General features: G+C 43.3%; 1 protein-coding gene across 1 annotated transcript in view; it reads left to right on the top strand.

Moving 5' to 3' along the window:
- Positions 1-17588, top strand: part of LOC126291593 (neuroglobin-like) — an 804393-nt gene that overhangs the window by 352062 nt on the left and 434743 nt on the right. Inside the window, exon 2 of the mRNA XM_049985129.1 lies at positions 8528-8566. The gene's annotated coding sequence lies outside the window, so the exon portion shown is untranslated. The remainder of the gene's footprint in view (positions 1-8527; positions 8567-17588) is intronic.

Raw genomic sequence — 17588 nt, 5'->3', positions numbered from 1 at the left:
GATAGGGTCCGCAGCTACGATGAATTTTTATTTCTTGAAGCCTTCAGCTACCATTTTCTTTATATCCTGTACGATTGTTCAATTACGGCCTTACGCAATTTTCAAGTATTTTACGGTTGATCTTTTTGGTAACAGATTATGTCATATACGTCGTTGCTTCTATGACATCATGTTATGCTCATAAATTAGTTCGAGGTGTTCACGCTATTTTAGGAGCACGTTACTTTTGAGCATTTGTTGCAAGGTATCTAGTTTTGTGACGTGTACTTTCCATGACAGTTTTCTCCCTCTTTCATTCTCTGTTTTGTTTCAACTGACACAACGCAAAACCATATACTGCTCAATCCGAGACCATCGTTTCTGACTACTAAAACAAAAATGTTGCATCCGGCCCACTAACCAGTTGAGACATTTTAAGAAACTGGAAGAATTAAGTAAGAAAGATTGAAATTGTATGGTGATGACTGTATGTGTGAAGTACTGAAAGCCAATAAATGTTAAAAGAAACCATCCGACGTGTCTAGAACAGCATCAGCACGGGACTTCAGCGTAGCGGACATTTAAGTATCTTCTACTTCTAACGCACCTTGTAATCGCTAATGAACTATGCATAGCCACATTGTAAGCTTTCTCGTAAAAGTTGGTTGCTGGTTAATATAATCATACAGTGACGGCGCTTTTAACCGTCTCCCGTGTACGGTGGACAGGGTGGAAAGAGGTTTTAAATAACGACTCTTCTTTCCTGTAATGGTTATGCTCGTCACAAGTTCCTTTCTTTTTACGGCTCCATGAAATTCAATTAGTTACTTCGTCGGGTAACATCACGCTTAGTGTGGAAGTTGCGACTTGAGGATTAAATTACAGGCACAGGTTGTATTCCGCAGAGACGTCGAGTGGTGGTGGGGATGGTGTGAAGGGAGGGTGGGGCAGTGGAGTCTTCCTCAAAGCGTTTCAGACTCGTAAACTTCTGCCAGTGCGACGTCTGCGTGGAAATAACTTTCTGGGTGAGGCAGTACAAGGCTGGCAACAACTCGGCTCCCTGTGTAAGAGTACCCATCTCAGAGGCAGTTTCTGCCGCCGCGTAGGTTACTCCAAAGTAATACAGGGTGTTACTAAAAGGTACGGCCAAACTTTCAGTAAACATTTCCCACACAAGTAAAGGAAAGATGTTATGTGGACATGTGTCCGGAAACGCTTAGTTTCCACGTAAGAGCTCATTTTAGTTTCGCCAGTATGTACTGTACTTCCTCGATTCACGGCCAGTTGACTACGGTGCTTGTGTTGACATGCGACTCATTGCTCTACAGTACTAGCATCAAGCACATCGGTACGTAGCATCAACAGGTTAGTGTTCATCGCGAACGTGGTATTGCAGTCAGTGCAATGTTTACAAATGCGGAGTTGGCAGATGCCCATTTGATGTATGGGTTAGCACGGGGCAATAGCCGTGGCGCGGTACGTTTGTATCGAGACAGATTTCCAGAACGAAGGTGTCCCGATAGGAAGACGTTCGAAGCAATTGATCGGCGTCTTACGGAGCACGGAACATTCGAGCCTATAACTCGCGACTGGGGAAGACCTAGAACGACGAGGACACCTGCAATGGGCGAGGCAATTCTTCGTGCAGTTGACGATAACCCTAATGTCAGCGTCAGAGAAGTTGCTGCTGGACAAGGTAACGTTGACCACGTCACTGTATGGAGAGTGCTACGGGAGAACCAGTTGTTTTCATACCACGTACAGCGCGTGCAGGCACTATCAGCAGCTGATTGGCCTCCACGGGTACACTTCTGCTAATGGTTCGTCCAACAATGTGTCAATCCTCATTTCAGAGCAAATGTTCTCTTTACGGACGAGGCTTCATTCCAACGTGATCAAATTGTAAATTTTCACAATCAAGATGTGTGGGCTGACGAGAATCTGCACGCAATTGTGCAATAACGTCATCAACAGAAATTTTCTCTGAACGTTTGGGCAGGCATTGTTGGTGATGTCTCGATTGGGCCCCATGTTCTTCCACCTACGCTCAATGGAGCACGTTATCATGATTTCATGCGTGATACTCTACCTGTGCTTCTAGAACATGTGCCTTTACAAGTACGACACAACATGTGGTTCATGCACGATGGAGCTCCTGCACATTTCAGTCAAAGTCTTCGTACGCTTCTCAACAACAGATTCGGTGACCGACGGATTGGTAGAGGCGGACCAATTCCATGGTCTCCACGCTCTCCTGACCTCAACCCTCTTGACTTTCATTTATGGGGGCATTTGAAAGCTCTTGTCTACTCAACCCAGGTACCAAATGTAGAGACTCTTCGTGCTCGTATTGTGGACGGCTGTGACACAATACGCCATTCTCCAGGGCTGCATCAGCGCATCAGGGTTTCCATGCGACAGAGGGCGGATGCATGTATCCTCGCTAACATTTCCTGTAACAAAGTGTTTGAAGTCACGCTGGTACGTTCTGTTGCTGTGTGCTTCCATTCCATGATTAATGTGATTTGAAGAGAAGTAATAAAATGAGCTCTAACATGCGTTTCCGGACACATGTCCACATAACATATTTTCTTTCTTTGTGTGTGAGGAATGTTTCCTGAAAGTTTGACCGTACCTTTTTGTAACACCCTGTATAAAGTCTGCTTCTGCTTTAGCCTTCCAGTGCGGAGCGTGTTCGACTGTATATACAGTACCCCGCACCACTCTTCCATCCGCTGATTGCATTCGGAAAAAAAAAAAAATGGTTGGTACCTCTCTGAATACGATTGAACATAAGTTTACCATCATCGTCATTGCGAGAGAGCTGCAAGAAGTGTTAAGGACAACGCAGAAAATACAGGGAGGGTGAAATGAAACAGGCGTGGAAAATGTTTCTTGTAGCTTAACATCGGCAACCCAACTTAACACTGTTGGAAACTGTGCTGGACGTTGTAGGTGGGTTCAAAATCTGATAGTGAATGACTGTAAAGCGACACATCATATAGGAATTATCCGAATGGAACAAAGTAATCGGTGGATGTGATGTATATGTACAGACAAACAAATCATTCATTTCAATTTAATCTTTGGCACAGAATTTAAAGTATTGTATCTCTTTGCGTCGTAATGTGTCATTACAACACACATTGTTTCATAACACTTCACTCACCACACACACACTGGTGATCTCTGGGCCATTTTCTGTACCGCAACTTCCCATTTGCTATCCTGAAAAACTGAGTCAGCATCCCTCTATAACGAGTGAGATGTTGAGCTCAGAAAGAGGAAGAAGTGTTAGTATTAAACCTAAGACAATTCGTAGGCGATACAGTTATCAACGGGGGTGGAATAAAAATATGGAAGCACTGCATGAAATGCATGGTGAACATAAATGCAGATGATAGGAAAGTCCGCTGCTGCTGCGGTACCAGGTTCGAATCCTGCCTCGGGCATGGATGTGTGTGATGTCCTTAGGTTAGTTAGGTTTAAGCAGTTGTAAGTTCTAGGGGACTGCTGACCTCAGGTGTTAAGTCCCGTACGGCTCAGAGCCAATTGACAGGAAAGCGTGCAGACTACTCCGTTGTAAATGCCCACGAACGGCACATCGGTAATGTCCTCCATACGCTTCAGGTCTCGGTCGTGACCATAGCAGTGTTCTGTGTACTTATGTCGGATCTAACTGGGAAATTGTTGGTGCTTCGAGGCGCACCGTATCAAAGATTAATACCGCATACGGGGAAAACGGAAAAACATCATCGGCTAAGTCGCAACGCACAAGAGAGTGTGTGTCGAGCGATCGCGATAGACGGTCAGCGAAGAGAATTAACTCAAAAATTATGGGACGGCGGCGGCAAAAAGCCACTGCAGGACTGAATGTCGTATTCGCGGACGCGGTCAGCGCCAGAACAATGCGAAGGGAGCTCCATAAGCAGGGCTAGCACACTGGACTCGCATTCGGGAGGACGACGGTTCAATCCCGTCTCAGGCCATCCTGATTTAGGTTTTCCGTGATTTCCTTAAATCGCTCCAGGCAAATGCCAGGATGGTTCCTTTGAAAGCGCACGGCCGATTTCCTTCCCAATCCTTCCCTAACCCGAGCTTGCGCTCCGTCTCTAATGACCTAGTTGTCGACGGGACGTTAAACACTAACCACCACCACCACGACCATAAGCAGAGAATCGCAGTAGGAATTCCAAAGCCACTCATCGGTGGTGAAATTAGCCCTAAAAAGAAAACGTGGTGCAGTAGCCATCAAGCCTGAACTATGGAGAATTGGGAAAAAATCGTCTGGCCGGATGCCTTGTTTCATGCTGTTTCCAACTTCTGGCCGAGTTTGCGTGGAGGGGCTTTGGAGATTGTTATTTGCGTTTCTGGAATTCGTACATACTTCGGATATCTCATACGCTGAGCGACAATTTTGAATCACTCATTATTCGGCGCAATCTTTGGCCAGAGTAGCTCTGCTGATGTGTTTGTTTTGACATCCTTGTTTGGGAGGGATGAGCTCGGGAGTTGTATCGTTAGAGCACCAGTGACAGAGACGTCGAGCAGAGGACTCGTGATAATGTACACGTAAAGTTAAGTGCGTCTGTGTTGAAGTGAAATGATTTGTATTTGAATATTGTGGAAAAGAGTAGAAGGAAATCATTAGTGATTTAGAATAAAAACAGTATGAAGAAGAATGAAGGTACCGTAATATTTTTAGTTACTGACACCTGTGATGTACCTTTTGCGTTTCTTGCTTTTGTTTTCGTTTCCTTTAAAGCAAAAGAGAAACGGTGAAGCGGTAGCCCAGCGTACAGCCTGCGCCTACTGTCATATATTTTTGATTTTCAAATGTTAAAAAACTTAAGATGTCTTTCCTGTTCCTCGGTAAGAGGAAGGACTCGCTATCTGCTAATCAGAGGTAGACATTTTGGGTTGAGTGAATTAGTGAAATGTCTGTATTTTTTATGTGTGTCGAAGAAAAGAATATATTATTATTGTACTAACTGAAACATAGTTTGAGTCATTATTCAAAGTAATACTGTAATAAGAAAAACTGAAGTTCACCAGTGTACTTCGGAGTATTCACGAAGATCCGATTAACACAACATGGTTACGGTCAAGATTTTGTAGGTGGACACGGCGATCGGACGTAGTATTATTAATTGGTAAGCTCAAATCTACAGCAAGAAAAAGAATATTTCGTCCATGCAAAATTAATATGAACTAATATGAATCCATTTACAGATGAGACCAGCTTATTGTGCTTGTCCGAGAGCCGAAATATTAATCTCATAGATTCCATATATTCAAATATTTTTTATTATATATTTTTTATTATATTATACACCGCAGTCGCGAGTACTTGGGATTCATTCTTGAATGAGACATCCACATCAAGGAGCTATAGATTTTTCGTTAAAGAATTAGTTCAAATGTGTCTGAAATCTTATGGGACTTAACTGCTAAGGTCATCAGTTCCTAAGCTTACACACTACTTAACCTAAATTACCCTAAGGACAAACACACACACCCATGCCCGAGGGAGGACTCGAACCTCCGCTGGGATCAGCCGCGGAGTCCATGACTGCAGCGCCCCAGACCGCTCTGATAATCCCGCGCTGCAAAGAATTAGTAATTTTCACTGTAAGATAGTTTTAATGTTTGTTAATGATTTGTCTACCATCTGAGAGAATACGAGTTTGGTATCAATGCCGCCCTTTGTCAACGTTTATGAGTGCTGTAACAAGAATTTCAAACAATTAATAATATATCAGATAAATAAATAAGTTTATTAAGGGAATATTTCACCTCAGAGTACTGTCCACATCCTCGAAGCAAGTCGCTTTTATTTAAAGAAGTGTCTCACTCAATGATGTGTGTAAAATAATTTACTTGTTGTCTGGAGCATTGCAGTAAGCTCTCAGCAGCTGTAGTTAGAAATCTGCAGCTGGCACACAGAGAGTAGGGAGCACCATGTTTCCAACGAAAATTACCAACACGCAGGGACCATTTCATGAACAGCTTTATGACGCCGATCAATAATGTACAGGGACCTTTCTTAATTAAACGGATTAGTACGAAAGTTCAATATTTAATCAGTTTTTTTTAGATAGATAATAAAACAGGGCCAATTTCGTGTTGTATTCTCGCAGGCACACATATATATATATATATATATATATATATATATATATATATATATATATATATATATATATATGGTTTGTCTCGCAGCAGTAATTGCTCGAAGTCAGTCATAGTTAACAACAGCAAAGTTACAAGCAGCTTGGTACGAGTTCAAAAATAAAAGCAAACAAAAATAATTTTTAAAGGAAACTGCCAGATTATGTGACCGTTTCAGCTGATCAAGTCCATCCCATGGCGCAATGCTTGTTCCCTAACACTGACGATGTTTTGCGAGGGTACAAGGCCACATGTTCACAAGGCTCGCATTGTTCAGGACTGGTTTCGTAAGCACGAGGATGAATCACCACATTTCCCCTGGCCAGAACAGTCAGTAGATCTCAATATTATTGATCTTTGTGGTCTAGTTCGTAGCGTGACAGGTATTCACTTCCGTCATCGTTTACTGCAGTTGCCAATATTTTCGTGGAAGAGCCTTATACCCTACAGGACATGCACTTATCCTCCCGGAGACGACTGGAAGCTGTTCTGGATGCCAACGGTTCTCCTACTCTGCAGTAGGCATGGAATTGTGTGGTCTTCGTTGTTCCCATATTTTTTTACACATTTGTGGTTACTTAGTTTGAAACGTCCCCTTTGAAAAATTAATGAATTACTGTGCTTATAAACCTTTTACATTATTTGAATTTCAAACAGCTGAGCAGACCTGAACGTACTCAGACATTTCGCTCTTTACCTATTCTGATCACCACTAAACTGACACACAATATTTTTAGCGCAACGCAATCTGACTTTCAATAGCCCTGACTAACGTTAAACTCGAACTACTGCAATACAGCGAGCGCCACTACTGCCAGCTAAATAAAAGATTCAAACTACTGAAGGCACTAACTACTGATAGGCATAGCAAATGAAAGCTTTTGATAAAGAACAACAATGTATTTACCTTAATAGTGTTCAAAAGTCATTATATATATATATATATATATATATATATATATATATATATATATATATATATATATATATATATCAGTTCATGACATCCAGTCTTACAAATGTACTGTCTCTGATGGATCATCCGCTCTCAAAACTCCGCCATCTCTCTCTCCACCACTGCTGGCGGCTCACCTCCAACTGCCCAACGCTACGCGCTGTTCACATCCAACTGCCCAACACTACAATAGCGACTATTCCAACAATGCCACCCAGCCACAGACTGCTCACAGCTCCGAGCACTATGGCACTTAACATCTATCGTCATCAGTCCCCTAGAACTTAGAACTACTTAAACCTAACTAACCTAAGGACAACACACAACACCCAGTCATCACGAGGCAGAGAAAATCCCTGACCCCGCCGGGAATCGAACCCGGGAACCCGGGCGCGGGAAACGAGAACGCTATCGCACGACCACGAGCTGCGGACACACACACAGCACAGCCAGTGATTTTCATACAGAGCGCTAGGGGACGTTACCAACATAAAAACCTAAACAATCTACTTAAAAGTTCTTTCTTCGTTGTTCTTATCATCAGGAGTGGCATGTGTGATCTGACGATGTCACCTTTATTGAAAAGGTGTCTGCGATGTATATCTATATACTACAGGCACTTAAGGTATACCTAATATAGTATCTTATCTACCGACTTATAATGCGGCTGGTTACTTCGTTTTGCGCGACAATGGGATGTCCGAGTAAATCATAAGTGAATAAAGGAGAACCAGTTTCTACTGAGTAAGTCACGGGACAGTTCACTTTGTACTTTTCTCTGTCGGAAAGCTCTTTTGCATGTTAGTGACACTCATTGACCTGCGATCAGGCAAGAAACGAAGTACGGGGCTCTTTGGTATCGTTGCTCAGCGCCTCCACAATCCACAGTGTGACTTGTGCCGCGTGAAACACACTACCCCTGCATTTCGAATAACTTCACTAGACCAGTAATTCCGTTTTATTTTTATTATTTGGCATTCAGGTCGGCGTGGGCCATTTGATTTTAGTTCATCAGGTGACCGAATGATATCCCGAGGAGACACGATTGTGAAGTGAACCACGAAATTTTGGGATTTTATTATCTTGATCGCTTTTAGAGACTTTTGTGTAATAATTCCGATGATGAAGGCTTGACCTTCGCAGTGCGTCAATTTTAGTGTAAAAAGGTGGTTGAGCCGGCTTTTTAACATTCATTGCGATTCCAGGTTTTATTAACGATATGGCAGTTACTCTGCGCTTTGACCAACTCCTATCAAGTCTTGACTACTAAGCTTATGAATATTGTCAGCTTTTCTATACTTCATTTAACCTGCAGAAACGAGCCTATCTTAAGTTATTAAATAGCTGGTATAAGTGAAGGACATCTGAAAAACTACAGGGTTATGTTAACTGTGGTAATATTCTGTTATCTTTTTGTTTCAGATCGTGAAGACTGATACCTGCGTCAACAATATCGACACGGTAAGAGACGAAATCAATAGATAGCAGTAGTGTAACTTACCTTCCGCGAAGTTAACCCATAAACGGAGTGTAGAATTTGCATTTCATTCGGGGTTACGTAGAGATGATGTAACCGGATGTACCGGGCAGTCACAAACAGTCTGAAAAGCTTGTAAGGGTGTTGCGGGGAGAGTTTTACTGAGAAATAATTGTTAAGAATAAAAATTTATACGTTGCGCCTTTTCCTAGTTGATCAGTAACGGATGTTAACTAGTCAGGCAATCGTGGACGGAAATTCAAGCGGCCTGCCATAGACGGTGTCGCCAAAGTTATTATTTGTCTGGTTTCATAAAGCCGAACTAGAGAGCAATACAAACATTGCACGTGGCAGTAGTAAGAATCGAAACCAAACCAAAGGCGGAATACTTTCACGCTATAACTTATGCAATGAGAACAAGTGACAACAATTGTATCTTCTGTGTTCCTTGAATTTCAGTGTGCAACGGCCCGACTGGCTAACTCGAATGCTAATTAACACGGAAAAGATGAAACGAATCGGATTATTTTATTAACAAATATCTCTCGCGTCAACTCATTCCGTAACACCCTTGCAAGCTTTTCGGGCATTCTAACTACCCTGTATATTACAGTTTCGATCTATAAATATTGCCCGGCGAATTTGTAGCAGTTCTGAAGAAAATGCCGGGAAGTGTTTCCTTCAGTTTAGAAATCGAGGTGGACTTACTAGGACTTAAGTGACTTAAGTCAGGGGAGTGCAGTAGGTGGTATAGCACTTAGCAGCGCCATCAGTCAAACAAATCAGTAACAGCTTGCACTGTACGTGCTTGAGCATTGTCCTGCAAAATGATGGTCATGTCCTGCAGAAACTGTCATCACTTCTGTCTCTCAGGTACTGTACAGGCATGCCTCGGTTTTGCAGTTCTTACAGCTTGATTCTGTTACGCTGCCGCTTGTAAAAAATATGTTTTTCAGGTGGGGCGCAGTTCATAATCCTGTTGTGGTGCGTCTCTGAGATTCATGAGATGTTTTATTTCTTCAGTCAGTCATGGCGCAGGACTCCTTCTTACTTTCCCAGTCTTTATGGAAGCATATCTGTCATATAGTTGAGTAAGTTTATTAGTAAGTGGGTTACAGTACTATTAAAATGCTACTCAGCAAAGGAAACTAACGAGAAAGTGAAAATGAATTCATGTTCCAGAAGATGAAAAATAACTTCAAAGTTTGCTAGAGAGACAGTAAATCTGTGAGATATGACTAAGGACTAGGAAGAGAAGTTAATCTGTATGTTTACTGTCTGGAAATGAGGTTGTAAGAGGAACATCAAGAAAAGTAAATGAACCGTAATGGAGTGCAGATGGACTAATTCATTGTTTCCAGGGGAATTATGTTAGAAAATGATGTGCTAAAAGTAGTGACTAGTTTTGCTATTTGGACAGTAAAGTAACTGAGGACTGCGTAAACGAAGATAATATAAAACTAACACGCTGACTGGGAATAAAAAGAGAGCCCTTCTAAAGACTGTTTACATCGAATATAAATGTATATGCTAGACACTCTGTTTTTAAGTATTTGTTTGGGGTACATAATATCGAAGTGAAACAATTTGATGTACAGTTCAAATAAGGTCATGTACAAGAATACTGAAAGAATACGGAAGATGAGGATAATAGATGATGAAGTACTGAACCAAAGTGGGGCGAAAAGTTCAATGTGACATAACTGAATTAGAAAAAGGCATAGGTCGATAGCCGGCAGCTGTGGCCGAGCGGTTCTAGGCGCTTCAGTCTGGAACCACGCGGCTACTATGGTCGCAGGTTCGAATCCTGCCTGGGGAATGGACGTGTGTGATGTCCTTAGCTTAGTTAGGTTTAAGTAATTCTATGGGACTGATGGATTCAGATGTTAATTCCCGTAGTGCTTAGAGCCATTTGAAATTTGATAGGTTGATAAGAAACTCGTAGTACAAAAAAATGGTTCAAATGGCTCTGAACACTATGGGACTCAACTGCTGTGGTCATTAGTCCCCTAGAACTTAGAACTACATAAACCTAACTAACCTAAGGACATCACACACATCCATGCCCGAGGCAGGATTCGAACCTGCAAGCGTGGCAGTCTCACGGTTCCGCGAGTACAATCAAATGGTTCAAATGTTCAAATGGCTCTGAGCATTAACATTAACTCCCGGGGCCTTGTTTCGACTCAGGTTTTTCAGTGCTCTGTCAAACTCTTCACGCAGTATCTTATCTCCCATTTGATTTTCATCTACATCCTCATCCATTTCCACAATTTTACCCTCAAGTACATCGCCCTTGTATAGACCCTCTATATACTCCTTCCACCTTTCTGCTTTCTCTTCTTGTTTAGAACTGGGTTTCCATCTGAGCTCTTGATATCCATGCAAGTGGTTCTCTTTTCTTCAAAGGTCTCCTTAATTTTCCTGTAGGCGGTATATATCTTACCCCTAGTGAGATAAGCCTCTACATCCTTACATTTGTTCTCTAGCCATCCCTGCTTAGCCATTTTGCACTTCCTGTCGATCTTCATTTTTTTTTGAGACGTTTGTATTCCTTTTTGCCTGCTTCATTTACTGCATTTTTATATTTTCTCCTTTCATCAATTAAATTCAATATTTCTTCTGTTACCCAAGGATTTCTACTAGCCCTCGCCTTTTACCTACTTGATCCTCTGCTGCCTTCACTACTTCATCCCTCAAAGCTACCCATTCCTTATCTACTGTCTTTCCCCCATTCTTGACAGTTGTTCCCTTATGCTCTCCGTGAAACTCTGTACAACCCCTGGTTTAGTCAGTTTATCCAAGTCCCATCTCCTTAAATTCCCACCTTTTTGCAGTTTCTTCAGTTTTAATCTACAGGTCATAACCAATAGATTGTGGTCAGAGTCCACATCTGCCCCTGGATATGTCTTACAATTGAAAACCTGGTTCCTAAATCCCTGTCTTACCATTACATAATCTATCTGAAACCTGTCAGTAGAGAAATATAGGATAAGGCTTAAAATCGTTGGTGGGCACAAAGGCTTCAATAAGTAAGATGGTTCCAGTGAATACAAGGGGAGTACTATCTGTGCAGATACTTCTATTTCTGAGGACGGAATACGGAACGACATTATGTGAGTACTGATGTCATTTGCAGACTGTTACAAGTCTTATGGTTTTAGGATAGTTTGTACCTCCAAGTATGTGTGGCTATTGTTTATTTTACCCCGGGCAGCAGATCAGACATTGACGTGTGGATGGATGGACTCAAAACGCTTAATCTATACAGATACAGGGTGTTTCAAAAATGACCGGTATATTTGAAACGGCAACACAAACTAAACGAGCAGCGATAGAAATACATCGTTTGTTGCAATATGCTTGGGACAACAGTACATTTTCAGGCAGACAAACTTTCGAAATTACAGTAGTTACAATTGTCAAAAACAGATGGCGCTGCGGTCTGGGAAACTCTACAGTACGATATTTTCCACATATCCACCACGCGTTTCAACAATATGGCGTAGTCTCTGAATGAGATTACCAGAAACCTTTGACAACGTGTCTGGCGGAATGGCTTCACATGCAGATGAGATGTACTGCTTCAGCTGTTCAATTGTTTCTGGATTCTGGCGGTACACCTGGTCTTTCAAGTGTCCCCACAGAAAGAAGTCACAGGGGTTCATGTCTGGCGAATAGGGAGGCCAATCCACGCCGCCTCCTGTATGTTTCGGATAGCCCAAAGCAATCACACGATCATAGAAATATTCATTCAGGAAATTAAAGACGTCGGCCGTGCGATGTGGCCGGGCACTATCTTGCATAAACAACGAGGTGTTCGCAGTGCCGTCTAAGGCAGTTTGTACCGCCACAAATTCACGAAGAATGTCCAGATAGCGTGATGCAGTAATCGTTTCGGATCTGAAAAATGGGCCAATGATTCCTTTGGAAGAAATGGCGGCTCAGACCAGTACTTTTTGAGGATGCAGGGATGATGGGACTGCAACATGGGGCAGTTCTGTTTATTGATGAAGCCGTGCAGGTAAAAATAAGCTTCGTCAGTAAACCAAATGCTGCCCACATGCATATCGCCGTCATCAATCCTGTGCACTATATCGTTAGCGAATGTCTCTCGTGCAGCAATGGTAGCGGCGCTGAGGGGTTGCCGCGTTTGTATTTTGTATGGATAGAGGTGTAAACTCTGGCGCATGAGACGATATGTGGACATTGGCGTCATTTGGACCGCAGCTGCAACACGGCGAACCGAAACCCGAGGCCACTGTTGGATCACCTGCTGCACTAGCTGCGCGTTGCCCTCTGTGGTTCCTGTACGCGGTCGCCCTACCTTTCCAGCACGTTCATCCGTCACGTTCCCAGTCTGTTGAAATTTTTCAAACAGATCCTTTATTGTATCGCTTTTCGGTCCTTTGGTTACATTAAACCTCCGTTGAAAACTTCGTCTTGTTGCAACAACACTGTGTTCTAGGCGGTGGAATTCCAACACCACAAAAATCCTCTGTTCTAAGGAATAAACCATGTTGTCCACAGCACACTTGCACGTTGTGAACAGCACACGCTTACAGCAGAAAGACGACGTACTTAATGGCGCACCCACAGACTGCGTTGTCTTCTATATCTTTCACATCACTTGCAGCGCCATCTGTTGTTGAAAATTGTAACTACTGTAATTTCGAAAGTTTGTCCGCCTGAAAATGTACTGTTGTCCCAAGCATATTGCAACATACGGTGTATTTCAATCGCTGCTCGTTTAGTTTTTATTGCCGTTTCAAATATACCGGTCATTTTTGAAACACCCTGTAGGTGCAGTACTCTCGGTGGTGGAATCAAGACCTTATAGAACACGTCAGTTTGTGAGGTGTTTGTGGGAAGCTTATTCGACCGACACACTGATGCGCGTACATCTTGAGCCGTGCGTGGGTCGTGTTCGTGCCATAAATCATTTAACATCCTGTTTTTACTGTTCTACCACCTCGATATGTTAATTTCAGTTACTGGTGTCACCGAGTTGCGGCCTTGCCTGCCCGTGAGCAGAAGCAGCGGCGCTTGTCGATATAAGCCCTGGAGTATTATCTTTGCAGACTGCTATTACTTCTCGGTTGCCGTGTGTTTGGAGTTCGGATCTGCCAGTGAGTTGGGAGGAGCAGTTCGGACCTGGTAGTGTTTGACTTAGGACGCGGCAGAAGTTCAGCCGGGGCGCGGCTGCAGTCAGGTCCGGACAGCCATGACTCGCCCGACGGTCACATTCGTTGGTCGTCGGTCGGTCGTCTTGTCGGACGACGTGTATGTTGGCCGGCGATCGCTTATGGACTGCCTGCGTGTGCCGACTCGTGATTCGTCCTCGTTATTGCACAGTCGCTGCCGTTAGTTTTCTAGTCCTTCATGCATGTGTTCGTGAAACTGTGTGTAGCTCGTGATGTCTACTGCTCAGCTATTTTAGTGCTGTCTCCGTGCTGATGCGTGGCAGTCTGTCGGTTGTTGTGGATCAGACAGGAAATCTCCGCATGGTGCACTGGGCCGGGCCTGCTGGCGGTCTCTACGCGGTGTTGCAGCGTGTGTGGGAGTTGTTTCGATTTCTGCGAGGTTCGTGGCTCACCGACCCAGGACATCAAAGTTGTGATTTAATTATCGAAGCCAGACTGTTCACATTGTGCCGTTGGATTACATGGTTGGCTTTTGGGGGCATCGCCGTGAGCAACAGCAAGTGTTCGAGTTGGTAAAGGTTTGTCCATCTTCTGGTGGAGTTTAACTGTGTTTTCGTTATTTGAAGTCCAAGTGCACCAGCGGAATTTTCTGCCTTGTGGCCGTTAGCGTTATGGTTACTTGCCCTGGCAGTTGACATGAAATTCAGGCAGTGTCCTTTCCTCACCGTGGTGTCGCTGGCCAAAAGTGCGTGTAGCAGTGATAGATTATGCATACTTGGTTGTGGGCGGCTCCGCCTTTTACGTTTTGGCTTTGGAGTTCCTTGTGCACTACTCAGGTGGAAAGCAAGTCGTCTTGTCGGTGGGTCCATAGACTGTCTCTTGGTTGGGTTGCCGGCGGATCGGATATAGTTGGGCCGACTACCTGTCTCCCCTAAGCGAACGTTAACATTTCAAGTGCAGACCGACCCCCCGGAAATTCTGAGCGCCGCTGGTTGTACTGTTCTTTCTTATTGGTGTTTGATTGTGTATTTTAATGGCTTATAGGCTATGGTTTGAATCTGTATGCTTTTAGTTGGGTTTTAAATAATGGGCTTTCAGCCGCTTTAAAATTGAAAGTTCCTTACTGGTCAAGTCTTACATTGTTTGGTTCATCAGCTTCATTTAAAATATTTTTTCAACAAAGCTTTGGGCCTTCTGCCTTTTGAAAATTTCTTGTAGTTGCGTTGTTTAATAATGGGCTTTCAGCCGTTTTAAAATTTAAATTCCGCACTTGCTATATCTTAGATTGTTTGGGTCTTCAGCCTGTGTAACATGTTGTTTAAAGATAGTTTTGGGCCTTCTGCCTACTAAAAATTATTTTAGCTGTTGTAAGTAATCGGAGTTCAGCCGTTTTTAAATTAAAGGTATTGTCTTTCAGGTATCAGACTGTGTGGGGCCTTCTGCCTAATTGAAGATAAGGCCTTCTGCCTTGTGGTTTTTTTTTATTTACTTCCGGTCTTAAATCATGGGCCTGCACCCGTCTTTAAATTGTTTGCTTTTCAAGGGTTTGATTTCTTGGGCCTTCAGCCAACTTATAGAACTTACTTACGTGAGGCGTACTGCCTACTAAATATTCTGTTTTGAGTCTAAGTTAATGGCTTTCAGCTGTTTTATATTTAAGTGCTTGTGCCCTTAAGGCATGCTATAGTGTGGTCTATTCAGCTGGTAACCAAGTTCAAAAATTTTCCTGTATTGTTTAGACAATTAAATAAAGTTATATGTGCTTGAGTGTAACTGACAGCTCCTTTTGGCTCCTTTCCACAATTCCAACTAACTGTTTTGTCCTGCTGATGTAAGCAGGGCGTTTCACTTATTAACGTACCACAAATAAAATACTTCCGCTTATATCCTGTGGCAGTGTATGTTGCGGTAGTTAGGCAGAGGTGAAGAACCTTGCACAGAAAACACAAGTGCTGAGAGATGCATCAAACCAGCCCTCTGAATGAAAAGGACAACGCAAAACGTTTAAAAGATTGATGTTTATTTTACCTTTTCTATACTTACTTATTTATATTACGCTGGAAGTATAATGAAGCTGACAGTGGAGGTAGAACAAGACAGGGGTACGTAGAGCTAAATTGAATTAAACTCGGGCAGAAAAAAGGCGGAATTGCTGATTGGGGTCGCGAGAGGCTTCCAGCTCATCAGCTAGAGTGGTACGAGGCAAGAGTGCCGATGGTCGTCTGATTGTGTTTCCGTGCTCTGCTTCAGTACTGACCCACACTGAAAGTAAGTGACCTAGAGTGCTTCCAAAAGCAGAATTCTCGGCTAAGACTAGCAAGCACTGAAGTGAAATTTGGGTTAATGGAACGCCCAAAGGCATGTCTAAGGACATATACATGAAATTGACATATTAAGTACTTGGCGTTGATGGCGTGTAAAGCAAGGAGGTTGTAAGAGAAATACGAGGGTTGTAACTTTAATAGTGGCAACTACTTACGTACAGCTGATAAAAAATAGATACTACGTGTTTCAAAGTTTTTCTGACCTTCAAAGTAGTCACCAGCATTGTGTATAACCCGTTGCCAGCGATGTGGAAGTCGTAGGATACTCTTAGCACTGCCAGTTGTGTTGACAGTTCGAGGGGCGCAGTCTATGGCCCGAAGAATTTGTAGCAGTTCTGGAGCGAATGCCGTGAAGTGTTTCCTTCAGTTTGGAAATCGAGTTGAACTCAAGAGGGCTTAAGTCAGGGGAGTGCAGTAGGTGGTGTAGCACTTAGCAGCCCCATCAGTCAAACAAATCAGTAACAGCTTGCACTGCACGTTCTTGAACACTGTCCTGGAAAATGATGGTCAGGTCATGCGGAAAGTGTCATCATTTCTGTGTCTAAGCTGGTGGTAGGTTGTGTTGAACAGCGTAGAGATAGAAGTGATGACACTATTGCACGACCTGACCATCATTTTGCAGGACAATGTTCAAGCACGTACAGTGCAAGCTGCTACTGATTTGTTTCACTGATTGGGCTGCTAAGTGCTATACCACCTACTGCACTCACCTGACTTAAGCCAACTAGATTTCTAAACTGAAGGAAACACTTCACGGCATTCGCTTCACAACTGCTACACGTTCGTCGGGCAATAGACCGCGCCGCTCGAATTGTCAACACAACTGGTACTGCTTATCCTACGACTTCCACATTTCCTGGCAACGTGTTATATACAATGCTTTTGACTGCTCCATCCTTGTGATTGGACGTTTGAAGGATTTTGGCCGTTCACTTGTGCAATAAAACCGAACACCTGCAGCCGTCAATAAGGTGTTATTTATTATATGGTTACCAGTTTCGTTGGTTTGGTGCTTCATCTTCAGGCCTGACGGTGATGTGTATACAGATGGAATGAACACCCTCAGCGTCAGTTAAGGCCCGAAGATGATGAGCTGAAGCACCGAAACTGGTACCGACATAATAAATGACATTGTAAGGACGCATGTACGTGTTCCATTTTATTATGCGTTTGTAAAATGTTTATGTATCGTAAAAAGTAACTGCCTGTCCCACCATTAGCTAGGAGGCTAAGGCAGCGAGGGGTCATGTGGCTACAGTCCAAACACTTGAGATTCAGATCCCCAGCTGCCATCTGTAATTACGTTTTCACTGAGTCCAAATGATTTAAATGGCTCTGAGCACTATGGGACAACATCTATGGTCATCAGTCCCCTAGAACTTAGAACTACTTAAACCTAACTAACCTAAGGACATCACACTTCACCCAGTCATCACGAGGCAGAGAAAAGTCCCTGACCCCGCCGGGAATCGAACCCGGGAACCCGGGCGCGGGAAGCGAGAACGCTACCGCACGACCACGAGCTGCGGGCTCAGTGA

The sequence above is a fragment of the Schistocerca gregaria genome, chromosome 9 (assembly GCF_023897955.1).
Source record: "Schistocerca gregaria isolate iqSchGreg1 chromosome 9, iqSchGreg1.2, whole genome shotgun sequence".
NCBI classification, from domain to species: Eukaryota; Metazoa; Arthropoda; class Insecta; order Orthoptera; family Acrididae; genus Schistocerca; species Schistocerca gregaria.
Note: the sequence above shows the minus strand (reverse complement) of the source record. Positions and strands in the feature narration are given on the sequence as shown.